Raw genomic sequence first — 24215 nt, 5'->3', positions numbered from 1 at the left:
TACTACTATACCCCAGATCTAACGCTCAGCACCTAGTTATCAGTGATTTCAGCTCTAGTGATCACTGAACCCACACAAAAACTCTAATCAGCTCTATTTTTAAACACTACAGAGAACAGTAGCAAATAATACCTAGGACTCCCTAGTAAGACCCCATACCCCCAGACATGAACACTCACTCTTACTCTCTTTCTTCTGCCCTAGGTATTGGCATCCCTGCCCCCTGCATAGCAAGTGAGATTCAGTTTAGGGTAAGCCCCTCAATCAGGGCAGGCTAAGTACAGTTCTGCTGCCCTTTACTCATATAATAGGGATAACAACATTTCATTACCCCTGCATTCAATAAAGTGATTTGTAACCCAAGACTAGCAAAAACTGATCACTTTGGCAAAGCAGCTCCATCATGCTGTGCACCTAGAAAGAGTAGGTGAGTTTATGAAAATACAGTCTGTTCCTGAAATCTTTTCATCTTGGCTCATTGCTAGATGTCAGAGGAGAGTTCATTCAGCCTTTGCTTACACAAGTAATCCTTGTCCTGTGGCTTCTGGCTGGATCCCCCTGCAGGTCACATCCTTCCATGTCATCCAAGGGGGATGGTGGGGATGGGGAAATCCATGACTCCTACCCACCCCTGGCCAGGTGCAGGTCTCTGCTGTTCATAGACTGCTCTTGCTGTCACTGATGGTTGAGGTGGGATACTTCTTCCTGCTGAGGGCACTGCTGTGCTCTTGCAGAGATGGGGTGTCACTCAGGCCCACAGTGTCTTGACTCTCAGCCTTGGGAGGCTGGGATGATGAATCTTTCTGGAGTCTGGGTGTGGGGGCAATTAATAATGCAACTAGAGAATTAAAAGCCCCATTCAATTATAGTAATCCCTCTCCCAGTGTAAACCCTCTCTGCAAGTTATTAGTACCATGCTATGGTCATGCAAAGAGACCCTGTCCAAGATCAGGGCCTCTTTGGTGCCAGATATTGTCCAGACCCTATCCAAGATCAGGGACCCATTGTGCTGGATGCTGCATAGACCTCCAACCTAGACTGGGTTCCCCATTGTTCTGGGCACTGCACAGACAACAAACAGGCACTGAGAGAAGTAGGGAATTGCATAAGGTCTCTGGAAGAGGAAGGAATAGAACCCAAGTGTCCTGATCCCATGTGCCAGACATGAGGTGCTCCTGGACCAGCCCTCACGACATGGGAAATAAGGTGGCAACATTTTCTCCAATAAGCAGGGGGGCTGCACTGGGATCCCAGGGACTGAACCTGAGCAGGCGCACCCTGAAGCCCCACTTGTATTTGGAGGAAATAATAAAACCACATTACTGGGAGATTCAGTTTGGCTTTCAGCCCTGAAAGCTACTTCCAGCAGAACTGTGCCCCCTACTGAACCTCCATCCAGCTCCCTGCAGCACTACATCCCCTTCTGCAGCGGTTCTCAACCAGGGGTCCATGCGCCCTTTCGTGGGGGGGACGGGACGGGACCCTGTGGCTGAAACCCAGATCCCAAGCCCTGGCACTCTACGTCATGGGGCTGAAACCCTGAGCCCCAGCACCCCCCACCACGGTGCTGAAACTCCAAGCCCTGGTCCCCCCCCCCCAACTGCAGTGCCAGAGCAGGACAGTCCCTGGGGCAGCTCCCCACCCCACTTCCTCCTCTCCCTGCCCCTGAGGCCCCCACCCCCTGGCCAGGTTGGAAGCAGGAAGCCAGAGTCTGGGCAATGCGGGCAGCTGCTGCTCTGGCTAGTTTCATAGAGCAGGCAGCCACGGCATTCCCCTGTCTGCTGCTGCTGGTGCCTGGGGTTGCAGCGGCTCCTCAGCTCACACATCTGGTAAGAGCTGCCCAGGCAGGGGGACCCTGCGCTGTGGCCAGCAGAGCCCTTGGGGAGCAGTGACCGCAGGGGAGCCCTCCTGGCACACAGCCCCTAGCTACCCCCTCCCTGCACCCTGAGTTACCCCCCCCGCCCGCACACAGCCCCCAGCTACCCCCTCCCTGCACCCTGAACTACCCCCTGCATGCACACAGCCCCTAGCTCCCCCCTCCTTGCACCCTGAGCTACACCCCCCACCCACAGCCCTGAGCTCCCCCCTCCCTGTACTCTGAACAGTTTTCAAACTTTTGGAGCTGAACCCCCACCACACACAACCCAGACAGGCTAGGTGGCCTGACATGGTGAGTCAGAGGGTGGAGGTGGCGCTGCCTTCCTGGACCCCACTGTGCGGAGCTGGCCCAAGCCCCACCAGCCCCTGCCCTCCCCCAATAGAAATCAAACTACGCCTATGTCCAGCGGCCCACTCTTGGTCTGGAGCCCTGATTCCCCTCCCCCTCTGGACCCTGGAGTTTTTATAGCATGTTGAGGGGGGCCTCAGAAAGAAAAAGGTTGATAACCCCTGTTCTACTGCACCCCTGCCACCCGACTCCATACAGCATTGCGCCCCCTATTCAGGCCCTGACCCTCTCCCTGAACCCTGGTGCCCCCTACTGACACCCTATCCCAATCCCTGAAGAACAACACCCCATACTGAGCCTCCACCATGATCCTTGAAGCACAGCTCACACTACTGACCCACCCGCTCCCAGCAGCAAGGGGCCTTCTACTAAGCACCCCGCCCCACTCTCTGCAGCACAGGACCCCTTATTGCCCCCGCCCCACTCCAGGCAGCACAGGACCCCTTGAATATTTCATGTATGTCTCCTATCCTATCCAGTCCCACTTGGCCTGTATGCTGCAGCCTGGGGCAGGCACCATCTTGGATCCTGGGGATGTTCAGGCCCCTCACCTGTTCTTGGCCGAGGCAGCACGGTCCCGCTGTCGGCGGTTCTTGAACCAGTTCCCCACCTGGGTGGGGGTAAGGCCAGTGGCATGGGCCAGATGGCGCTTGCAGGAGGGGTTGGGGTAGGGGTCCTGCAGGTACCATTCCCGCAGCAGGTTCCGTGTCTTCTCCTGGGGACAGAGAGAAGGGCAGTGGGATGGGTATCAACACAGGGATGGGGTCAGCAGGGAGACCCTTATACCCTATCCTGATGAGCCTTCCCAGCCATGCACAGGCCCATATAGAGCATTCACCATCCTGGTGGGCAGCATAATCCACTGCAGTCTATTCACTGGGTGGTGGCTGTGGGAGACAGAATCATCCCCTCCAGTCTGTCCCACCTGAGGAGGAGGTGGGATTGCCCTACAGAGCATTCCTCTTGGGGAGGGGGGGCAGAGCTGTCCCCAGCAGTCTATTTAATCATCGCCCACAGTCTATTCCCTGGGGGTGGGGGATTGTACCCTACACTCTATTCTCTCACCAAGGAGCTGTCAATCTGCTGCTCATGACCCTCTTCCTCTCCTGCCCCACCACCCGATGCCCTGCTCACCTTGAAGCTGCTGGCCCTGTGCTGGATGTTGCTGTTGGAGAAGGATAGTCTCCTGCATGATGGGTACTGGTCCAGGCCCCCCAAGGTCCCTGGGGCCCCACGGGGTGAGGCCTGGCTGCAATAGGGTGCCAGCAGGGCTGCGGTGTGGGGGCCCAGTGGCCCCAGCTCAGGGCAGGCCCGCACCCATGGAGGGACCTGGTGGGACCTGTGGGCAAGGGTAGGCGGCAGGGCCCAGAGGAACCGTGCCAGACGCTCGAACTCCCCACTCTCTTGCAGGGCCTCACAGACTCGGGCCACCTGCCCTGGGGGGAAGAGTGACAGACCAGGTGGTGGTAGTGGCATAGGGCCAGTGGGGGGATGGGACCAGGGCAGAGAAAGGTGTAGGTTTGAATATGGGATGGAGAGGTAAAGTGCAGGAGGCAGGAGGGTATAGAGCAAGAAAAGGGGAACAGGGCAGGGGATCGGGATGGGAGTATGGGATGGAGGAGGGATGAGGCAGGAATCAGGGCGAGCGGGGATGGGGCAGTTTTGTGTGGGGCTGGAATGAGAGGAATGGGACAAGCAATCCGAGTATGGAACAGAGGGTTATGGGTCTGGGATTGGGGTGTGAGGAACAGAGAGGGACAGGGCAGAGGATTGAGGGGGAGGCCTATAGGAGGCAGACAGAGGGAATTGGACAAACTGAGGATGGGAGAGAGAAATAACAGAAATGATGTTAGTGCCACTACCCAGTAACTAGGCAGAGCTTTGCATCAGTCCTTCCCTTCCCACCCACCCACCCCCCGCACCCTGGGCAGTGCCATGGAGGGCCACCTGGCTCAGCCAGATGACATGGCAGCTCTGAGGTTTGATCTCCAGACTCACCAGCTATGCTGACTCCCTTAAAGCCTCAGCTCCTCAGACGGGGGTGGGGTGGGGGGGAATCTCAGCCTCCATGGAGGAAAAAGGCACTTTCTAATCTTTGTGTTTGTAGAGAGAAGGCTGGGGACATGACCCCCACCTCCCACGAAAGCTGGGGACTCAAACTCCCCCCCCATCCCACCGAAAGTTGTTGATGTGATATATGCCCATCCTAACTCCCCAAGGAGGCTGGAACCAGACCCCTGCCCCTCAAGAAAGCTGGAGATGTGATCCCTGCTCCCTCCCCACAAAGGCTGGAGACAACCCCCAGGCCCCCCTGAAGGGTCACAAAGCAGAAAGCAAAGAAAGAAGCCAACATGGATTACTTTTAAAACTCTTGGTTTGAAGCCAATCTCATGCAATTTTGAGTGGCTGACTCTGCTGGCCCAGTCAGGGACCCAGAGAAAGCAACTCACCTGTCATGTGCAAATGGTGGATTGGTTGGAGATGGTTAGAAAGAGGACCAGACGCCAGGCCATCCAGCTAGGTACTGAGAATATAGATAAGACATATGGGCTGGGGACGATTTCTGGGCCCTAAGGACTCAGGAGCCCCAATGAGAACCAGCAGACCAGTGACTCCTAGTGCGATATCATGTGAGAGCGATTAAGAAGGAGCAGAGTGGTGGGATCCCTTGGGATATGACCTTAGTCAGACTAACAATGAGTCCTGTATCTGGCTTTGGGGTGCACACTTCAAAGAGGATGGTGACAATTTGACAATCCAATCCATAATAGTGAATAATTAGGAGTTTTAATAAAGAGAATTTAAAATACTCTTTATAAAGAGTAAAGAATTAATAATAATAATAAAATAATAAAGAATTTTCAATCCTTGAGGGGGCCACTTGGGATCTGGGGCAAAAATTGGGGATTGGTCCTGCTTTGAGCAGGAGGTTGGACTAGATGACCTCCTGAGGTCCCTTCCAACCCTGATAGTCTATGAAATACGATCTACCTATTCACCCTCTCTAATATACAGCCACTATACATCCAAAACATATCTATCCATCCAGTCCATATCTATCTATCCAGTCATTGTGACAAAGTCAGCTGGACAGCTGCAAGAGGGTGTGGGAAGGCAGGCATGTTAGCCCTAGAATGTTAAAGGCCCTCTTCCCTATAAGCTGAGAAGGGGTTACCTCAGGTCAATTAGGAACACCTGGATCCAGTTAAGGGCTGCCTGAGAACTTTTAAAACTGGAAGGGAGAGAGAGACAAGCTGTTACCAGGCTAGTGGCAGCAGGGAAGTAAGCTTCTCCAGAATGGGAGGCTACACTCCTCCCCATAGGGGAAGCAGACAAGCCTGAGTGCCTTCTAGGGGAAGGACTGACATCCTGGGGCAGGCTACAGGGCAACACCCACCTCAGTGAGGAGGCAGGGGAAGGTATCATCCCTTTGTTTTCATGTTTATGGGACTATTGCCCTTTTGTTTGTGTAGGATCACCCAGTAGGGCCAAAGGAGCACAGATAATGGGAGGATGAACACTCCTCGGAGTAGGGTGGGGCTGATTTACCCATCACCAGAGGGGGAAGTGCTTGGTCCAGCAAGGCGAAGGAGGTGCCTTGCCACACCATCCACCCACCCCAATATACAGCTATCCATCCAATACACATCTACGGGGTCAGTTCTAGGGGTGGACAAGCAGGGCAGTTTGCCAAACTGCTGGGCGTTTTTTTTTGTTTTTTTTTTGCTCAGCAATGAGGTGCCCAAAAACATACAGGTTTCAGAGTAACAGCCATGTTAGTCTGTAGTCGCAAAAAGAAAAGGAGGACTTGTGGCACCTTAGAGACTAACCAATTTATTTGAGCTACAGCTCACTTCATCGGATCCATACTGTGGAAAGTGTAGAAGATCTTTTTATATACACACAAAGCATGAAAAAGTACCTCCTCCCACCCCACTCTCCTGCTAGCAATAGCTTATCTAAAGTGATCACTCTCCTTACAATGTGTATGATAATCAAGTTGGGCCATTTCCAGCACAAATCCAGGTTCTCTCACCCCCCCACCCCTCCCCCACACAAACCCACTTCCTTGCCTACAGACAGCCCCCCAACCTGAAGCAAATACTCACCAGGAACCACATACCACACAACAGAACCACTAACCCAGGAACCTATCCTTGCAACAAAGCCCGTTGCCAACTGTGCCCACATATCTATACAGGGGACACCATCACAGGGCTTAATAACATCAGCCACACTATCAGAGGCTCGTTCACCTGCACATCCACCAATGTGATATATGCCATCATGTGCCAGCAATGTCCCTCTGCCACGTACATTGGTCAAACTGGACAGTCTCTACGTAAAAGAATAAATGGACACAAATCAGATGTCAAGAATTATAACATTCATAAACCAGTCGGAGAACACTTCAATCTCTCTGGTCACGCGATTACAGACATGAAAGTTGTGATATTACAACAAAAAAACTTCAAATCCAGACTCCAGCGAGAAATTGTTGAATTGGAATTCATTTGCAAATTTGATACAATTAACTTAGGCTTGAATAGAGACTGGGAGTGGCTAAGTCATTATGCAAGGTAACCTATTTCCCCTTGTTTTTTCCTACCCCGCCCTCCCTTAGACATTCTTGTTAAACCCTGGATTTGTGCTGGAAATGGCCCACCTTGATTATCATACACGTTGTAAGGAGAGTGGTCACTTTAGATAAGCTATTACCAGCAGGAGAGTGGGGTGGGAGGAGGTACTTTTTCATGCTGTGTGTGTATATAAAAAGATCTTCTACACTTTCCACAGTATGCATCCGATGAAGTGAGCTGTAGCTCACGAAAGCTTATGCTCAAATAAATTGGTTAGTCTCTAAGGTGCCATAAGTACTCCTTTTCTTTTTGCAAAAACATACATTAACTACAAATACATGTCTATCTATCCACCCTCATAAACATCTATCCATCCAATACACATACATCTACCCAAATCCCATAGCCATCCCCAACGTGCATCTATCCCTCTATCCCCAATAAACTTCTCGCCGTCCATCCCAATACATATCCACCCACACATCTGCAATATGTATCTATTTCTCTGTGCATCCCCAATTTGTATCTATCTGTCTGACACTCAATACATATCTTCAATCTGTGATGGCTGGGAAGGTGCTCCATGGTGAGAGTGTTGATCTGTACCCCAAAACATGGTTTATGTATTGGGTTTCTGTGACAGGTGCTGAGCCTGCTGGAGGGAATGGTCAGTTTGAACACCTTTCTCAGAGACAGATGCAGTCATAAGAGGAGTGATTTAACCCATTTAGATTAAATTGTTCCAGATGCCAAGCAATGGAACAGCCATCACAGGCATTCTTCTAGATCATTGGTTCCTAAACTGGGGGGCAAGAAGAAATTCCAAGGGGGAACGTGAGGCTGCCTGGCCCTTGAGCTCCCTGCTGGGGAGGCTAGCCCCCAGCTCCTCCTCTGCTGTCCCCCCCGCCCCCATGCCCCTCGCAGCCATGCCACCATGCGGGCAGCGCGGCTTGTGCCCGCCCACCTCCCAGGCTTTCCAGTAAGCCAGTCCTGCCACTCTGAGTGGCCTGGTAAGGGGGGTGGGGGTTGGATAAGGGGCAGGAGGTCCTGGGGACAACGTTCCCTCTAATTTTTGACAGGCCGTGTGTGCAAAAAATTTCTTCTGTGCAAATTTTTGAAGCAGAGTTCAAATTTGTGCACCATGAGGCAAATGCACTCAAGCGAGTAAAATGCTTATACATTTAAAAAGTTTTAATTTGCAATTTGTAATAATAATAGTTTTACACCATGTTATTTTATAAATGTCATTTTAAATACTTAGAAAAAGGAAATTTAACCATTCTTCATGAAGCAGAAGTTAGTTTTAAGCATTACCCTTTATGATCTTTTTTATAGACAATCACGAGCATATATCAAGCACATATTAATCATGATCATTATCAGTCCATAGGCTTCTGCCCATTGGTGTCCACTTTCACCTTTCATTCTATACACATGTCCGAAAAGACTTTGATAAACATATGATAAAGAATTTAATAAGTATGCCATTATGTCCATTTATATGGGTTTTCAGATAGAGACATCATAAGTTAAAAAAGCAAAACAAGAGTTTGTGTTTTAAATTTAAAATTTTCCTAAAAAATATCAATAAATGATTATCAGCCAAGAATAAGATATGTAATTACAAATGCATTTTAAATTTTCTTATTGGTTGAAATGTCAAAGACTGCTAAACTAACCTTACTGTTTTTCCCTGCGATCTTTTTCATTTGCACATTCAATATAAACTCTGTCCAGATCTATCAGTCCTCCATCCAGCTGGTAACTCTTAATATACATCTGCATGTTCAAATGATCTACTTGTAAACGATTCCGTAGTGTTTTTTAGAGTGTTCATTAAGCTAAAGCCACGCTCACAGTCTGCACTTGATGCTAGGAATGTTCCTCCAATATCCATCAACTTTGCAAGATCCTGAAACTCTTCGTTCGGGTGAGCAAATATCACCATATCCGGGAAACTTAAAACCAGTTGGCTTTTGATTCTTTTGGCTACTGCAAACTTGAAATCGTTGTACTGACTGACTATAACAATCTCTTCAGCAAGAAAGTCTTTGTATTTTGAACATAGGGATTTGACAGATTTCGCTTTAAGAAATCCAACTTCCATACATCATTCCACATTCTTCCTGTTGAAAATTCTCCTGAAGCTCTGGCGTCTCGACAATAGACACAAACCACTCCGTTGTCCTCATGATATGTGAATATTTCACGAAGTTTAACAAGCATTACACTTTCAGAGTAACAGCCGTGTTAGTCTGTATTCGCAAAAAGAAAAGGAGTACTTGTGGAACCTTAGAGACTAACCAATTTATTTGAGCATGAGCTTTCGTGAGCTACAGCTCACTTCATCGGATGCATACCGTGGAAACTGCAGCAGACATTATATACACACAGAGATCATGAAACAATACCTCCTCCCACCCCACTGTCCTGCTGGTTATAGCTTATCTAAAGTGATCATCAAGTTAGGCCATTTCCAGCACAAATCCAGGTTCTCACCCTCCACCCCCACCCCCACAAACTCACTCTCCTGTTGGTAATGAGAGTTGTCACTTTAGATGGGCTATTACCAACAGGAGAGTGAGTTTGTGGGGGGTGGGGGTGGAGGGTGAGAACCTGGATTTGTGCTGGAAATGGCCTAACTTGATGATCACTTTAGATAAGCTATTACCAGCAGGACAGTGGGGTGGGAGGAGGTATTGTTTCATGATCTCTGTGTGTATATAATGTCTGCTGCAGTTTCCACGGTATGCATCCGATGAAGTGAGCTGTAGCTCACGAAAGCTCATGCTCAAATAAATTGGTTAGTCTCTAAGGTGCCATAAGCATTACACTATGTGACTTCGGTGTAACCGTTTCTGTAGTCTCATCCAGTCTTCCAGATTTAAATGAAGTCACTGTTCTTTTACGCTTTAGACCTCTAGACAGTGACATTTTGGGATTGATTTTTACCAGATTGGTTTATTTAAAATTAATACTTTTATTATACGGCTACTATTTCAATGCGCTTAGCAGCGTGACTCGACAAAAGGGCAAACAGGAGATCAGTCAGATCAGGATACCTGAAGTTTGTGCATAGCTCCAATCATGCCCACGCATCTGGGGCAAAAAAATGAGGGAAAATGGAGATGTGTGGGTCCGACCTTCCCAACATGATCAACGTTCCACGTTTGAAATGCTGGCAGGGAGGGGTATGATTCATTGCCCTCCTTTCCCTTTTCTCCCCTTGCCAGCTAGTAGAATCTGGCTGTGTTGACAGATGGCAGGGTAACAGTGTCAAAAGTCGCCCGTAAATGATATTTCGGCCTGACTCCAATAGAGTATTTCATTTTTTGTGCATGTGGTGTTTCGCTGTGCACGGGGGGGTTTAGGATCTGTGTGTGCGTGCACAGCGAACCAGGAACAGTGTCCAGGGGGCAGTCAGGGGACAGGGAGTGGTTGGATGGGGCAGAGGTTTTGTGGGGGCGGTCAGGAGACAGGGAACAGGGGGTTTGGATAGGTGCGGGAGTCTCGGGGGGCCTGTCAGGGGGCGGGGATGTTGATTGGGGTCAGGGCAGTCAGGGGACAAGGAGCAGGGGGGTTGGATAGGGGGTAGGGTCCCGGGAGGGGGTAGTCAAGGGTCAAGGAGATAATAGACCAACAGACAAAATTATAATTATTATGTATACATAATAATAAGTATTCATAAAATTGTCCAATTACAGGTCTATATTATTTAACTACAATAAAGTATTAACAATCTTCTCGTTTCTGATTATGAATATAAGTAGACAAGAATAAAGGTATAACATAAAGTACAATAATAAAAATACAACTATAAATAAAACTATATAACTGCAATGTTTTCAAATTTCATACCACAAAATGGGAATATTTTTTATTTTTTTGCCTTTTGACGTGTCGGAGTGCCATTTCAGTTGGTGAGGAAGCCGAAGAACGATGTAGAAAGCAAGGGAACTTTTAAAAACTTCCTAGCTCACTTGTGAGAGTATTCAAGACTCTCGAGACTTCGAGAGTGTTCTATCATGGGAGTGGTTATCTCCACCACTCACAATGCAAGATCGGCTACTTGCCGGACTGGTGGTGGGGTATATATAGGGCAGCACGCGTCCCTACGTAATAGTAGTAGTAGTAAATAAATGTTTGCGACAACTCAAATTAACTTGCATCCGTTATTATTCATGAATCAGGAAAATTATTTTTATAGATTTTTTTATAATGTATTATGGCCACGATTAAGAAAAGGAAGTATGATGAAGACTACATTAAGTATGGTTTCACCATCATGGAAAAAAATGGGATCGATCATCCTCAATGCATAGTATGCCACGCGGTTCTCAGCAATGATGCCTTGAGACCTAGTCGTCTTGAGTGACACTTGGCAAAGAGCCACAACGCCTTGAAAGAGAAACCAAAAGAGCTTTTTGCTGCTAAACTTCAACATTTAAAATGCATGAAGCTGGACACTACTGGAGCTTTTCATTAAGCGTCGGCCAAAGTGGTAGAAGCATCTTATGAACTGTCATTGCTCATCGCTAAAGCTAAGAAAGCGCACATAATAGGAGAAACTCTTGTGAAGCCTTGCTTATTGAAAGAAGCGGATATTGTGCTTGGTGCTGAAAGCAAGAAAAATATATCGGAAATTTCGTTTTCTGACAATTCCACGAAACATCGCATCGATGACATGGCGAAAGATCTAAAACTTCAAGTTGTGGAGGCAGTGAAAGCTTCTCCTTTTTTCGCAATTCAGTGCGACGATACCACTGATGTAGTACAATGCTGTCATTTGTTTGTCTACGTTTGATTCATTAACGATGGAACTGTGAAAGAATAACTGCTTTTTTCGAAGGAATTGATGACCACATCAAAGGCTTCGGATGTTATGAAAACGTTTTCTGACTTTTTTTTTTTTTTTTTTAAGAGAATGGCCTTTCATGTGAAAAACTGGTTGGTGTATGCACAGCCAGTACTCCAGTGATGCTTGGCTCTTGCTCTGCATTTGTGACCTTGGTGAAAGAAAAAAAATCCAGCCATAACCATGACTCACTGTGTCATACACAGATAAGCATTGGCTGCTAAAACCCTTCCAGATGACTTACATGACTCGTTGAATTTGGCCATCAAAGTTGTCAATTTTGTGAAGAACAGTGTTTTAAATACGAGACTTTTTGCAGCTCTTTGTGCAGATTTGGGAGTGGATCATAAAATTATTTTGTTTCACACAGAGGTATGATGGCTTTCCAAAGGGAACATGCTTTCGAGATTATTCGAACTGAAAGATGAAGTGGAAATTTTCCTCAAGCAACAGAAAAAAGAAGAGAGTTATAGCATGCATTTACAGACCACACGTTTCAACTTTCACTGGCATACGTCATGGACATTTCTGAATCTTTGAACAATCTCAATTTGAAGTTGTAAGGAAACAACACTGAAAACATTATAGTGCACCACGGTGCCATCAAAGTGTTTGCGGAAAAAATCAAGCTTTGGAAACATCGAACACAAGCCCAGATGCCTAATTTTTTGTCTTTTCCAACATTTTCATCACTCGCTGAAAATGAAGGTTTCCAAGAACTTTGTAAAGAGAATGCAAAGAACAAAGTTGTGTTTCATCTGGACTGCCTTGCTGACGAATTCATCTGCTATTTTCCAGACAACTTTTCTGGCAACCCTGTTCATAAATTAGCACATAATCCATTCAGTGTTGATGTCGATTCATTGCCAGAAGTATTGCAAGAACAAGCACTCAAAATGAGATACGATTCAAGTGCAAAAGATAATTTTGAAAACTTAAGCCTGGAACAATTTGGGATAAAATATTTCCCAATTTACCCGAAAAGTTGGAGAAGAAGCACTACATATTATTCTTTCGTTTTCGTCCATGTACCTCTGTGAAAAAAGCTTTTCAAGTTTAGTCATAATAAAAACAAAACAAAGGAATCAACTGGATGTCAAAAACAATTTGCGTTGCACACTTTCATCTTTCAAACCTAGGATTTCCCAACTCATGAAGAAAATGCAGCATCATCCTTCACATTAAATTTGTTTTGTTTATGCTATTTCTTATCTTAAATTTCATTTTTATTAAATTTTTGTGCCAAGAAAAACTATTTGTGCTTATTTTTAATTTTAAATTACAAATTGAATTTGTTAAAAGGGGGGTTGGATGATGGTAAAGGAGAGGTGGGGGGCGTGAGGGTTTCTTGAAAATTAAAAAGGGGACACGATGCCAAAAAGTGTGGCTCACAATCTTTCCAGACTACCTTACCCATTTTAAGAGTCTGATTTGTCTTGTGTACCCCTCAAGTTTCACCTCTTAAAAACTTATAAAATCAGACATAAAAATTCAAAAGTGTCACAGCACACTATTTCTGAAAAAATGGCTTACTTTCTCATTTTTACCATACAATTATAAAATAAATAAATTTGAATATAAATATTGTACTTATATTTCAGTGTATAGTACACAGAGCAGTCTAAACAAATCACTGTATGAAATTTTAGTTTGTACTGACTTCACTAGTGTTTTTTACGCAGCCTGTTGTAAAACTAGGCAAATATCTAGTTGAGCTTTTGTACCCCTTGGAAGACTTCCGAGTACCCCCAGGGGTACACGTAACCCTAGTTGAGAACCACTGTTCTAGATGGTCCAACTGACCCACTGCCATTCTCATTGTCTACCCTGGGAAATGGGACAGGGCAGAACAAGCCAGCTCTCTGGGTGGATACTGTTACAGAATAAATGTTACTGAATTCCAGAATCATTGATCTGCTCCCTATTTCCCCATACAGACAAGGCCTAAAGAAAAGGCAAGACTTGGCACCATAGTTGCATCGGGATGATTGGGACCAAAGACCCAACTTCCCTGAGAAATGGGAGACCAACATGCAGGGCAAGCTGAGGTTATGGCTACAGATCCAGAAAGGTGTGATTGTGGCACAGTTAGGCATAACATGCCAGCTTCAATCTAGCTAACATGGGTAACAACAACAAAGAAGTTGCAGCAGCATGGACCCCTGTCATTAGCCAGCCACTGGAGTACATCCCTGGCAGGCTGGTACTGGGGCAGCGAGCCCATGATGCCACATGTTCACTACCAGCATTATCTGCACCTGCTAGACTGAAGTTAGCATGGGCCCCATGGCTTCCTACAGGACTGTGAGCTGGACCCATTGGGTTCCAGTAGCTCAGTGAGATTAGAAGAGACTGGATGTGTGTGTTCCTAAATTTTCTCCAAAGTTTTGTTTCTGCTGCTGAATATGGTAGCTGGATTTAAGAGGATGCACTTGTGACAGCCAGGTGGACCTGCTCAGTAAGAAGGGTTTGACACAGACGGGGTTGTACCCAGATCCCAGGTTAAGTGTGGGAGAATTGTGAGATTCCCACACCCAGACAAGTAAGGGCAAGAGATCAAACACCTGATGGGATGCAAGGAGGTTGACGGGACTGTGGCTACCCTGTAAATATGACAGCATCTATCTGTCTATCTAGACCAGGGGCACTTTTAGATCAGAACAAAGTAACAATCTGGGCTGCTTTATTTATTGTGGATAAGGGATATGGATTGCTTTAGCAAATCTTTAACTTCAAAAAATTCTAATTATATTGCAGAAAAAATGTGGGATTTATTAATAATAATACAGGGGCCTATCAGTTGTCAAACTTGTTTCCAAAAATTAGGAAAAAGAATGGTGAAAAAGAGAGGGATAAAGCGAAAGATGGGTGTGTTTGGCAATTGATAGATAGACATAGCATGATGGGTCCCTGGTATCAGCTGGAGCCTTTATCAAACCAATAACCCCTCTACATTCAGATCAAATGTAACATCTTTTTAAAGGATGTAGGAAGGTCTTTGCTGGGAAAATTCACATAAGATAAAATAGTTAGCAGCTTTAAAAGGATATCCCCAATCTAGCATTATTTGTTTATCCAATTTGTGGATGACACTGTCTTGTGTCTCTGCCTGCTTTCTGTCTCTTCCCCTGTCTGTCTATTTCCTCTCTGTCTTTCTAGGTCCTTGTCAGTCTAAGATTGTTCCTGTCCCTCCAGTATCTGATAAAACATTTGCATTCTGCTAATAAATTGTTTAAGAAATCTGGCTCACCAGTTGCTACTAAAGAGAGCTCTAAAGTGCGCTAGGAATCCTAAGCCTCAACAATGTTCCAAACTTTCATCCAAATTAAGAAATAATAAATGCCTTTACTTAAAAAAATAACAGCATAAATGTATTTCATTAGTAAAATAATACATGCAGGTCAGCTTTCCAGCAATGTTGGAATGACAGAATCCATTCCAATCCCAAAGCGCTGGAATAAGGAGGACGTTATTCGAGTTAATGATTATTACTGAGAACTGGACTAATGCTACCCGGAGAGGTGGCTGAGCCCCACTTCAGAAATTTACAAATAACTCAGCATGAGGGAAATTCGTACTTTGTTGATTTGTTCAATTGTCAAGTCCTTTCAGAACAAAATTCCTCTCTTAAGAATCTTTTAGCTGAAACAGTGATTCGGGTTGAAGGAAAATGTTCCGAAATAGACTAAACTCAGAGTCGCGAAGATCAAAACTTGGCAGGGAAAGGAGCTCATAGGCGGTGGGTGCCAGCGGAGAAGGGGTGAAATGAACCTGCGCCCCTGAACGCACACACTCGAAGGCCCCCTTCCGCGGGAAGGATAGGCGCCCACCCCCAGGTTTCACAAGGGGCTCCGCTCCCGGTCCCGCGCCCGGGGTCCCGGCTGTGGCCCAAGCCTGGGCCCCCGGCCCTTACCCCTGTCCGGGTCCCCACTCCCGGAGACACGACTGTGCTCCCAACCCCACTGAGCGGGGCAAGACACGGACAGGTCTCAGGTGGCAGCTTTCAACACCCCCACCACTAAAAGCTGGAAGAGAGGGTCAGTACGTCCGGGAGTTACCTGCGGCAGCTGACGAATTTCTCCGGGTGGAGGCTCAGGGGTGAAAGCCGGAGGACCCTGCACTCCCCCACCGAGACCGGCGATGCTCCGCGATGAGCGGAAGCCCGCAGGTTTCTATGCGCTGTGCCCTGCGGCTGCGGCGGCGGCTAATCGCGCTGCCCAGGAGTTTCCGCAGACCAGGCGTCTCGCTCCTAGCCGAGGACAGGAAGGCGAGTGCGAATGCTGGGCTGGGGGGGAGGCAACTGAATGAACACGGAGGGAGCTCAGTTTCTCCAGGGACAATTCAGAGTCACCCCTGGCCTGGGGGGAGGGCCAGATTCCGGGCACTTCGGGTGGATATTGGGTGCAGAGTGAGGCTGATGACCGGGGGAAACCCACATCTGGCAGTGGGGTGTGGGGCCTGTGATGGAGGGAGGGATAATCCGAAGAGTGGTGTCCCCACCGTCTTTTGCTCCTCTCTAATTGGTATAAAGAAAAGGAGGACTTGTGGCACCTTAGACACTAACAAATTTATTTGAGCATAAGCTTTTCTGAGTTACAGCTCACTTCATTGGATGCATTCAGTGGAAAATACAGAGGGGAGATTTACACGCAGAACATGAAACAATGGGTGTTACCATACACACTCTAACCAGAGTGATCAGGTAAGGTGAGCTATTACCAGCAAGGGGGGGGAGGGACCTTTTTAGTGATAATCAAGGTGGGCCATTTCCAGCAGTTGACAAGAACATCTGACAGGTTTCAGAGTAGCAGCTGTGTTAGTCTGTATCCACAAAAAGAAAAGGAGGACTTGCGGAACCCTAGAGACCAACAAATAAATTTCATCTCAGGCACTGGCACCCTGACAGCAGGATTGTCTGGCTATGTAGACTCCCTCCTCAGGCCCTTCGCTACCAGCCCTCCCAGCTATCTTCGAGACACCACTGACTTCTTGAGGAAACTACAATCCCTCGGTGATCTTCCTGATAACACCATCCTGGCCACTATGGATGTAGAAGCCCTCTACACCAACATTCCACACAAAGATGGACTGCAAGCCGTCAAGAACACTATCCCTGGTAATGTCACGGCAAACCTGGTGGCTGAACTTTGTGACTTTGTCCTTACCCATAACTATTTCACATTTGGGGACAATGTATACCTTCAAATCAGCGGCACTGCGATGGGTACCCGCATGGCCACACAGTAAGCCAACATTTTTATGTCTGACAGAACAACGCTTCCTCAGCTCTCGTCCCCTAATGCCCCTACTCTACTTGCACTACATTGATGACAACTTCATCATCTGGACCCATGGAAAAGAAACCCTTGAGGAATTCCATCATGATTTCAACAATTTCCGTCCCATCATCAACCTCAGCCTAGACCAGTCCAAAGAAGTGGTCCACTTCCTGGACACTATGGTGCTAATAAGAGATGGTCACATAAACACCACCCTATACCGGAAACCTACTGACCACTGTGCCTACCTACATGCCTCCAGCTTTCATCCAGACCACACCACACGATCCATTATCTACAGCCAAGCTCTTCGATACAACCGCATTTGCTCCAACCCCTCAGACAGAGACAAACACCTACAAGATCTCTATCAAGTATCCTTACAACTACAATACCCACCTGCTGAAGTGAAGAAACAGATTGACAGAGCTAGAAGAGTACCCAGAAGTCACCTACTACAACAGGCCCAACAAAGAAAATAACAGAATGCCACTAGCCATCACCTTCTGCCCCCAACTAAAACCTCTCCAACGCATCATCAAGGATCTACAACCTATCCTGAAGGAAGACCCATCACTCTCACAGATCTTGGGAGACAGGCCAGTCCTTGCTTACAGACAGCCCCCAGCCTGAAGCAAATACTCACCAGCAACCACACATCACAGAACAAAACTACCAACCCATGAACCTATCCTTGCAACAAAGCCCGTTGCCAACTGTGTCCACATATCTATTCAGGGAACACCATCACAGGGCCTGATCACATCAGCCACACTATCAGAGGCTCATTCACCTGCACATCTACCAATGTGATATATGCCATCATGTGCCAGCAATGCCCCTCTGCCATGTACATTGGTCAAACTGGACAGTCTCTACGTAAAAGAATAAATGGACACAAATCAGATGTCAAGAATTATAACATTCAAAAACCAGTTGGAGAACACTTCAATCTCTTCTGTCACTCGATTACAGACCTAAAAGTTCAATTCTTCAACAGAAAAACTTCAAAAACAGACTCCAACGAGAGACTGCTGAATTGGAATTAATTTGCAAACTGGATACAATTAACTTAGGCTTGAATAAAGACTGGGAGTGGATGGGTCATTACACAAAGTAAAACTATTTTCCCATGTTTATTCCCCCCGCCCCCATTCCTCAGATGTTCTTCAAAGAGAAAGGGAGTACTAGTGGCACCTTAGAGACTAACAAATTTATTTGATGGTCTCTAGGGTGCCAAAAGTACTCCTTTTCGTTTTTCGGATACAGACTAACACGGCTGCTACTCTGAAACCTCTAATTAGTATGTGTGACTTAAATGCTCTCCCCTGCCCTTGCTATGCTCATCTCCCCCGTGCCATGCTCATCTATCCTCTGCACCCGCCCCATAGAATCATAGAATATCAGGGTTAGAAGGGACCTCAGGAGGTCATCTAGTCCAACCCCCTGCTCAAAGCAGGACCGATCCCCAATTAAATCATCCCAGCCAGGGCTTTGTCAAGCCTGACCTTAAAAACTTCTAAGGAAGGAGATTCCACCACCTCCCTAGGTAACACATTCCAGTGCTTCACCACCCTCCTAGTGAAAAAGTTTTTCCTAATATCCAACCTAAACCTCCCCCACTGCAACTTGAGACCATTACTCCTTGTTCTGTCATCTGCTACCACTGAGAACAGTCTAGAGCCATCCTCTTTGGAACCCCCTTTCAGGTAGTTGAAAGCAGCTATCAAATCCCCCCTCATTCATCTCTTCCTTAGACTAAACATCCCCAGTTCCCTCAGCCTCTCCTCATGACTCATGTGTTCCAGTCCCCTAATCACTTTTGTTGCCCTCCGCTGGACTCTTTCCAATTTTTCCACATCCTTCTTGTAGTGTGGGAACCAAAACTGGACACAGTACTCCAGATGAGGCCTCACCAATGTCGAATAGAGGGGAACGATCACGTCCCTTGATCTTCTGGCAATGCCCCTACTTATACATCCCAAAATGCCATTGGCCTTCTTGGCAACAAGGGCACACTGTTGACTCATATCCAGCTTCTCATCCACTGTAACCCCTAGGTCCTTTTCTGCCGAACTGCTGCCAAGCCATTCGGTCTTTCGTCTGTAGCGGTGCATGGGATTCTTCCGTCCTCTGCACTTGTTGTTGTTGAACCTCATCAGATTTCTTTTGGCCCAATCCTCCAATTTGTCTAGGTCCCTCTGTATCCTATCCCTACCCTCCAGCGTATCTACCACTCCTCCCAGTTTAGTGTCGTCTGCAAACTTGCTGAGGATGCAATCCACACCATCCTCCATATAATTTATGAAGATATTGAACAAAACCGGCCCGAGGACCGACCCTTGGGGCACTCCACTTGATACCGGCTGCCAACTAGACATGGAGCCATTGATCACTACCTGTTGAGCCCGACAATCTAGCCAGCTTTCTCTCCACCTTATAGTCCATTCATCCAGCCCATCCATCCCCGTCATGCTCATCTACCACCTCCCGTCACCCTGCTTATTTACCCCAGCCCCCATGACCCCCACCACACACATTTATCCACCCTGCTCATTTACTCCCTGCCCCCCACCACACACATCTACCCCCCCTTGCCATGATCATAGATCCCCCATCCTCCACCCCTCCTGCTTATGGACTCCCTGCCTCCAACTCCAACCCCCACATGCTATGTTTATCTACCCCTGCCACCCACTCTACTCCACAGACACACTCATCTACTCCATGCCCCCCACCACCCTACTATGCTCATCTGCACTGTCCACCACCCTGCCACACTTATATACCCCCTGTCCCCAGACCCCACTCTGCCACACTTATCTACCCCTGCCCCCATAACTCCACCACACTCATCTACACTGCCCCCACCCCTCCACCACCTCACCATGCTCATCTATCCCCTGTCCCCTTCCTCCTTGCAATACCAGCCCCCACGCCAAATCACAAACCCACCATTCACCAAAGTCACATCTCTCTTTCCCTTCACCACACCCCCAGTCCAAAACAGGAGTATTGAGGTTATATTTGCTCTGTATTTGGCACGGATGCAACCACTAGCCAAAAGTATAACTGGGTTAAACAAATTAGAAAGTTCATGGAGGTTAGGTCCATCAATGGCTATTAGCCAAGATTATCAGGGACACAGCCCCTTGCTCTGGGTGTCCCTAAGCCTCTGACTGCCGGATTCTGAGACATGATGACAGGGGATGGATCACTCAATAAATTGCCCTGTTCTGTTCACTCTCTCTGAAGCAGCAGGCACCAGCCACTGTTGGAAGGCAGGACACTGGGCTGGATTAACCATTGGTCTGACCCAAGGTTGTCCTTATGTTCGTTGCTGGAATTCTGTGTCCAGTTCTGGTGCCCATAATTCCAGAAGGATGTTGGTAAACTGGAGAGGGTTCAGAGAAGAGCCATGAGAATGATTAGAAAACATGGCTTACAGTGATGGACTCAAGGAGCTCAGTCTCCAAAGGAGCATAACAGAAAGAAGGTTAGGGGTGACTTGATCACAGTACCTACATGGAGAACAGAAATGTATCTAAGTCTCTTCAGCCTAGCAGAAAAAGGTATAACCAGATCCAATGGATGAAACTGAAACTAGACAAATTCAGACTAGAAATGAGGTACAAATTCGTAACAGTGAAGGTAATTAACGAGGCTCATTGTGGATTTCCATCACTGGCAATTTTTAAGTCCAGATTGGCTGTTTTTTAAACTAAGTCCAATGGCCTGTGTTATGCAGGAGGTCAGACTAGATGATCACAGTAGTCCCTCTGGCCTTACAATCTGCCCCTAGGGCTGGGCCCTGCAGTCTAAGCATGTCGCTCAGTCCTGGTTACATCCCCCTTTTTGTTCTTTCAGTTCAGGAGGGGTTTGTTCGGAAGGACACTTCGGGCCCTACCTATGCTGCCCCCTGGCTGGGGGGCAGGGGCGGCTGTGGCAGTGAGGGGAGTGGCAGAGCTGTGTGTGTGTGTATGGTGTGGCTTTGCAGGCCAGTGCTGTTAGGAGTTGGAGCCAAAGCACCAGCTGTGTTAAATAGCCTCTCTCAGGATCTGAGCCACAAGCTGCTTGCAGCCAAGCAGGAATTGATGAGCCTTAAGGGATTAGGGGGACAACAGCCTCGCTGATCAACCACTTAGCATTCCTGCACTGTGTTAAATAAGTAACACCTGTTCACCCGGCTGAGCTGCCAGGTCTGGCTGAGAGCAGCCCCAGCCCAGGCAATGGGGTGGGTGGGGAACAGCTCACTGCTGTCACAAACAGAAAAGGAACTCAGGAGCCCTGGCTGCCAGCTCCCCACCCTGTTTTAACTACTAGAACCCACTCCCCTCTCAGAGCATAGATAGAGCCCCAGAGCCCTGATTCCCAGGCTTCTGTCCTAACAAAACATTCCGTGTGCTATGCCGTTGGTGCACCTGCTCATGTTAGGCCAAGGGGCCTGGTCTGCAGTTGCCGGGTTTCTAGTAACGTGCGGCGACCAGAAGAATGTGCCTGTGGTGTGAGGAACAAGGTGCTCCAGCTGCCCCCTTAGTGTCCTTTAGCTGAACTGGCTCTTAGAGCAGAGTAATTCTGGGAAAGCCAGGTGCACCCAGGGTTCTTAGTGAAAATGGGACCATCAGAGACTGAAAGGCCATGGTAGGAGCCATGCAGTGAGCCATTTGCAGAGAGGGCCTGTGACCCATAGCAAATGGTGGGAGTTCACAGACATATGAGATCAATTTGAAAAAAGGGAGGTTCTGATGAATTGGGCACCAGCCTGCAGCATTGACTGGGCTCTAGCACCAGTACATTTTACACGCCCATGATAAAGCAGTTTGTTATCATTAGGGTTCAGAACTAATGTTCCATTGAGGAAACAAGCCAGTTTGCACTTCTCCCAGTTGTTGCTTCAGGCAGTTGAAGACTCAGGCACGGCCTCCTATATTTAGATCTGCAGCCCCCAGGGCAGGTTCTGTGCTTCCCTATACCATGTAGGTGAATACACAGTGTCCTGTACCGCTGCAGCTGTCTGTGCCGCTGCCTGACTGGCTGCTACCTTTATAGGACCCCTAATCAGTGAAGCCCCGCCCCCTAATCAGGGCTCAGCTTCTCTCCCAGCACAAAGCCCCTACACATACAGATACTACCAATACAAAACCAAACACACACAAATATCTTCTCCTCCAACAGAACTCCCACTCAAACTCCCCTGTTTACAGCTCTGTTTGCTAGCTCCTGTGCCGCTGCCTGACTGGCTGCTACCTTGAGAGGACCCCTAGTCAGTGAAGCCCCGCCCCCTAATCAGGGCTCAGCTTCTCTCCCAGCACAACGCCCCTCCAAGCCTCTACACATACAGATACTACCAATACAAAACCAAACACACGCAAATACCATCTCCTCCAACAGAACTCCCACTCAAACGCCCCTGTTTACAGCTCTGTTTGCTAGCTCCTGTGCCGCTGCCTGACTGGCTGCTCCCTTTATAGGACCCCTAGTCAGGGAAGCCCCGCCCCCTAATCAGGGCTCAGCTTCTCTTCCAGCACAAAGCCCCTCCAAGCCTCTACACATACAGATACGACCAATACAAAACCAAAGACACACACAAATACCTTCTCCTCCAACAGAACTCCCACTCAAACTCCCCTGTTTACAGCTCTGTTTGCTAGCTCCTGTGCCGCTGCCTGACTGGCTGCTCCCTTTATAGGACCCCTAGTCAGGGAAGCCCCGCCCCCTAATCAGGGCTCAGCTTCTCTTCCAGCACAAAGCCCCTCCAAGCCTCTACACATACAGATACGACCAATACAAAACCAAAGACACACACAAATACCTTCTCCTCCAACAGAACTCCCACTCACCCTCCGCTGTTTACAGCTCTGTTTGCTAGCTCCTGTGCCGCTGTCTGACTGGCTGCTCCCTTTATAGGACCCCTAGTCAGTGAAGCCCCGCCCCCTAATCAGGGCTCAGCTTCTCTCCCAGCACAAAGCCCCTACACATACAGATACGACCAATACAAAACCAAACACACACACAAATACCTTCTCCTCCAACAGAACTCCCACTCAAACTCCCCTGTTTACAGCTCTGTTTGCTAGCTCCTGTGCCGCTGCCTGACTGGCTGCTCCCTTTATAGGACCCCTAGTCAGTGAAGCCCCGCCCCCTAATCAGGGCTCAGCTTCTCTCCCAGCACAAAGCCCCTCCAAGCCTCCACACATACAGATACCACCAATACAAAACCAAACACACACACAAATGCCTTCTCCTCCAACAGAACTCCTACTCAAACTCCCCTAAAAAGGGAGTTTGAGTGGGAGTTCTGTTGGAGCAGAAGGTATTTGTGTGTGTGTTTGGTTTTGTATTGGTAGTATCTGTATGTGTAAGGGCTTTGTGCTGGGAGAGAAGCTGAGCCCTGATTAGGGGGCGGGGCTTCACTGACTAGGGGTCCTATAAAGGTAGCGGCACAGGAGCTAGCAAACAGAGCTGTAAACAGGGAAGTTTGAGTGGGAGTTCGGTTGGAGAAGAAGGTATTTTTGTGTGTGTGTGTTTGGTATTGTATTGGTGGTATCTGTATGTGTAGAGGCTTGTAGGGGCTTTGTGCTGGGAGAGAAGCTGATCCCTGATGAGGGGGCGGGGCTTCACTGACTAGGGGTCCTATAAAGGTAGCGGCACAGACAGCTGCAGCAGTACAGGAGCTAGCAAACAGAGCTGTAAACAGGGGAGTTTGAGTGGGAGCTCTGTTGGAGGAGAAGGTGTTTGTGTGTCTTTGGTTTTGTATTGGTGGTATCTGAATGTGCAGGGGCTTTGTGCTGGGAGAGAAGCTGAGCCCTGATTAGGGGGCAGGGCTTCACTGACAAGGGGTCATCTCAAGGTAGCAGCCAGTCAGGCAGCGGCACAGACAGCTGCAGCGGCACAGGAGCTAGCAACCAGAGCTGTAAACAGGGGAGTTTGAGTGGGACTTCTGTTGGAGGAGAAGGTGTTTGTGTGTGTTTGGTTTTGTATTGGTAGTATCTGTATGTGTAGAGGCTTTGTGCTGGGAGAGAAGCTGAGCTCTGATTAGGGGGCGGGGCTTCACTGACTAGGGGTCCTATAAAGGCAGCAGCCAGTCAGGCAGCGGCACAGACAGCTGCAGTGGCACAGGAGCTAGCAAAGAGAGCTGTAAACAGGGGAGTTTGAGTGGGAGTTCTGTTGGAGGAGAAGCTATTTGTGTGTGTGTTTGGTTTTGTTTTGGTAGTATCTGTATGTGTAGAGGCTTGGAGGGGATTTGTGCTGGGAGAGAAGCTGAGCCCTGATTA

The 24215-nt window shown here is 47.9% G+C and overlaps 1 long non-coding RNA gene across 2 annotated transcripts; it reads right to left on the bottom strand.

The window, feature by feature from the left end:
• Positions 1-729: 729 nt before the first annotated feature.
• LOC140904051 (uncharacterized) lies at positions 730-15861 on the bottom strand. Of its 2 annotated transcripts, XR_012156424.1 has the most exons (4): positions 15721-15861; positions 4678-4751; positions 2779-2942; positions 730-810 (listed from the first exon to the last, which is right to left on the bottom strand). It is a non-coding gene; the product is annotated as an uncharacterized lncRNA (long non-coding RNA). The 2 variants fall into 2 exon arrangements; XR_012156425.1 differs by lacking the exons at positions 4678-4751; positions 15721-15861 and adding an exon at positions 3362-3425.
• Between the last annotated feature and the right edge of the window lie 8354 nt (positions 15862-24215).

The sequence above is a fragment of the Lepidochelys kempii genome, chromosome 27, assembly GCF_965140265.1.
Source record: "Lepidochelys kempii isolate rLepKem1 chromosome 27, rLepKem1.hap2, whole genome shotgun sequence".
NCBI lineage: Eukaryota > Metazoa > Chordata > Testudines > Cheloniidae > Lepidochelys > Lepidochelys kempii.
This window is presented reverse-complemented; position numbering and strand designations above follow the sequence as displayed.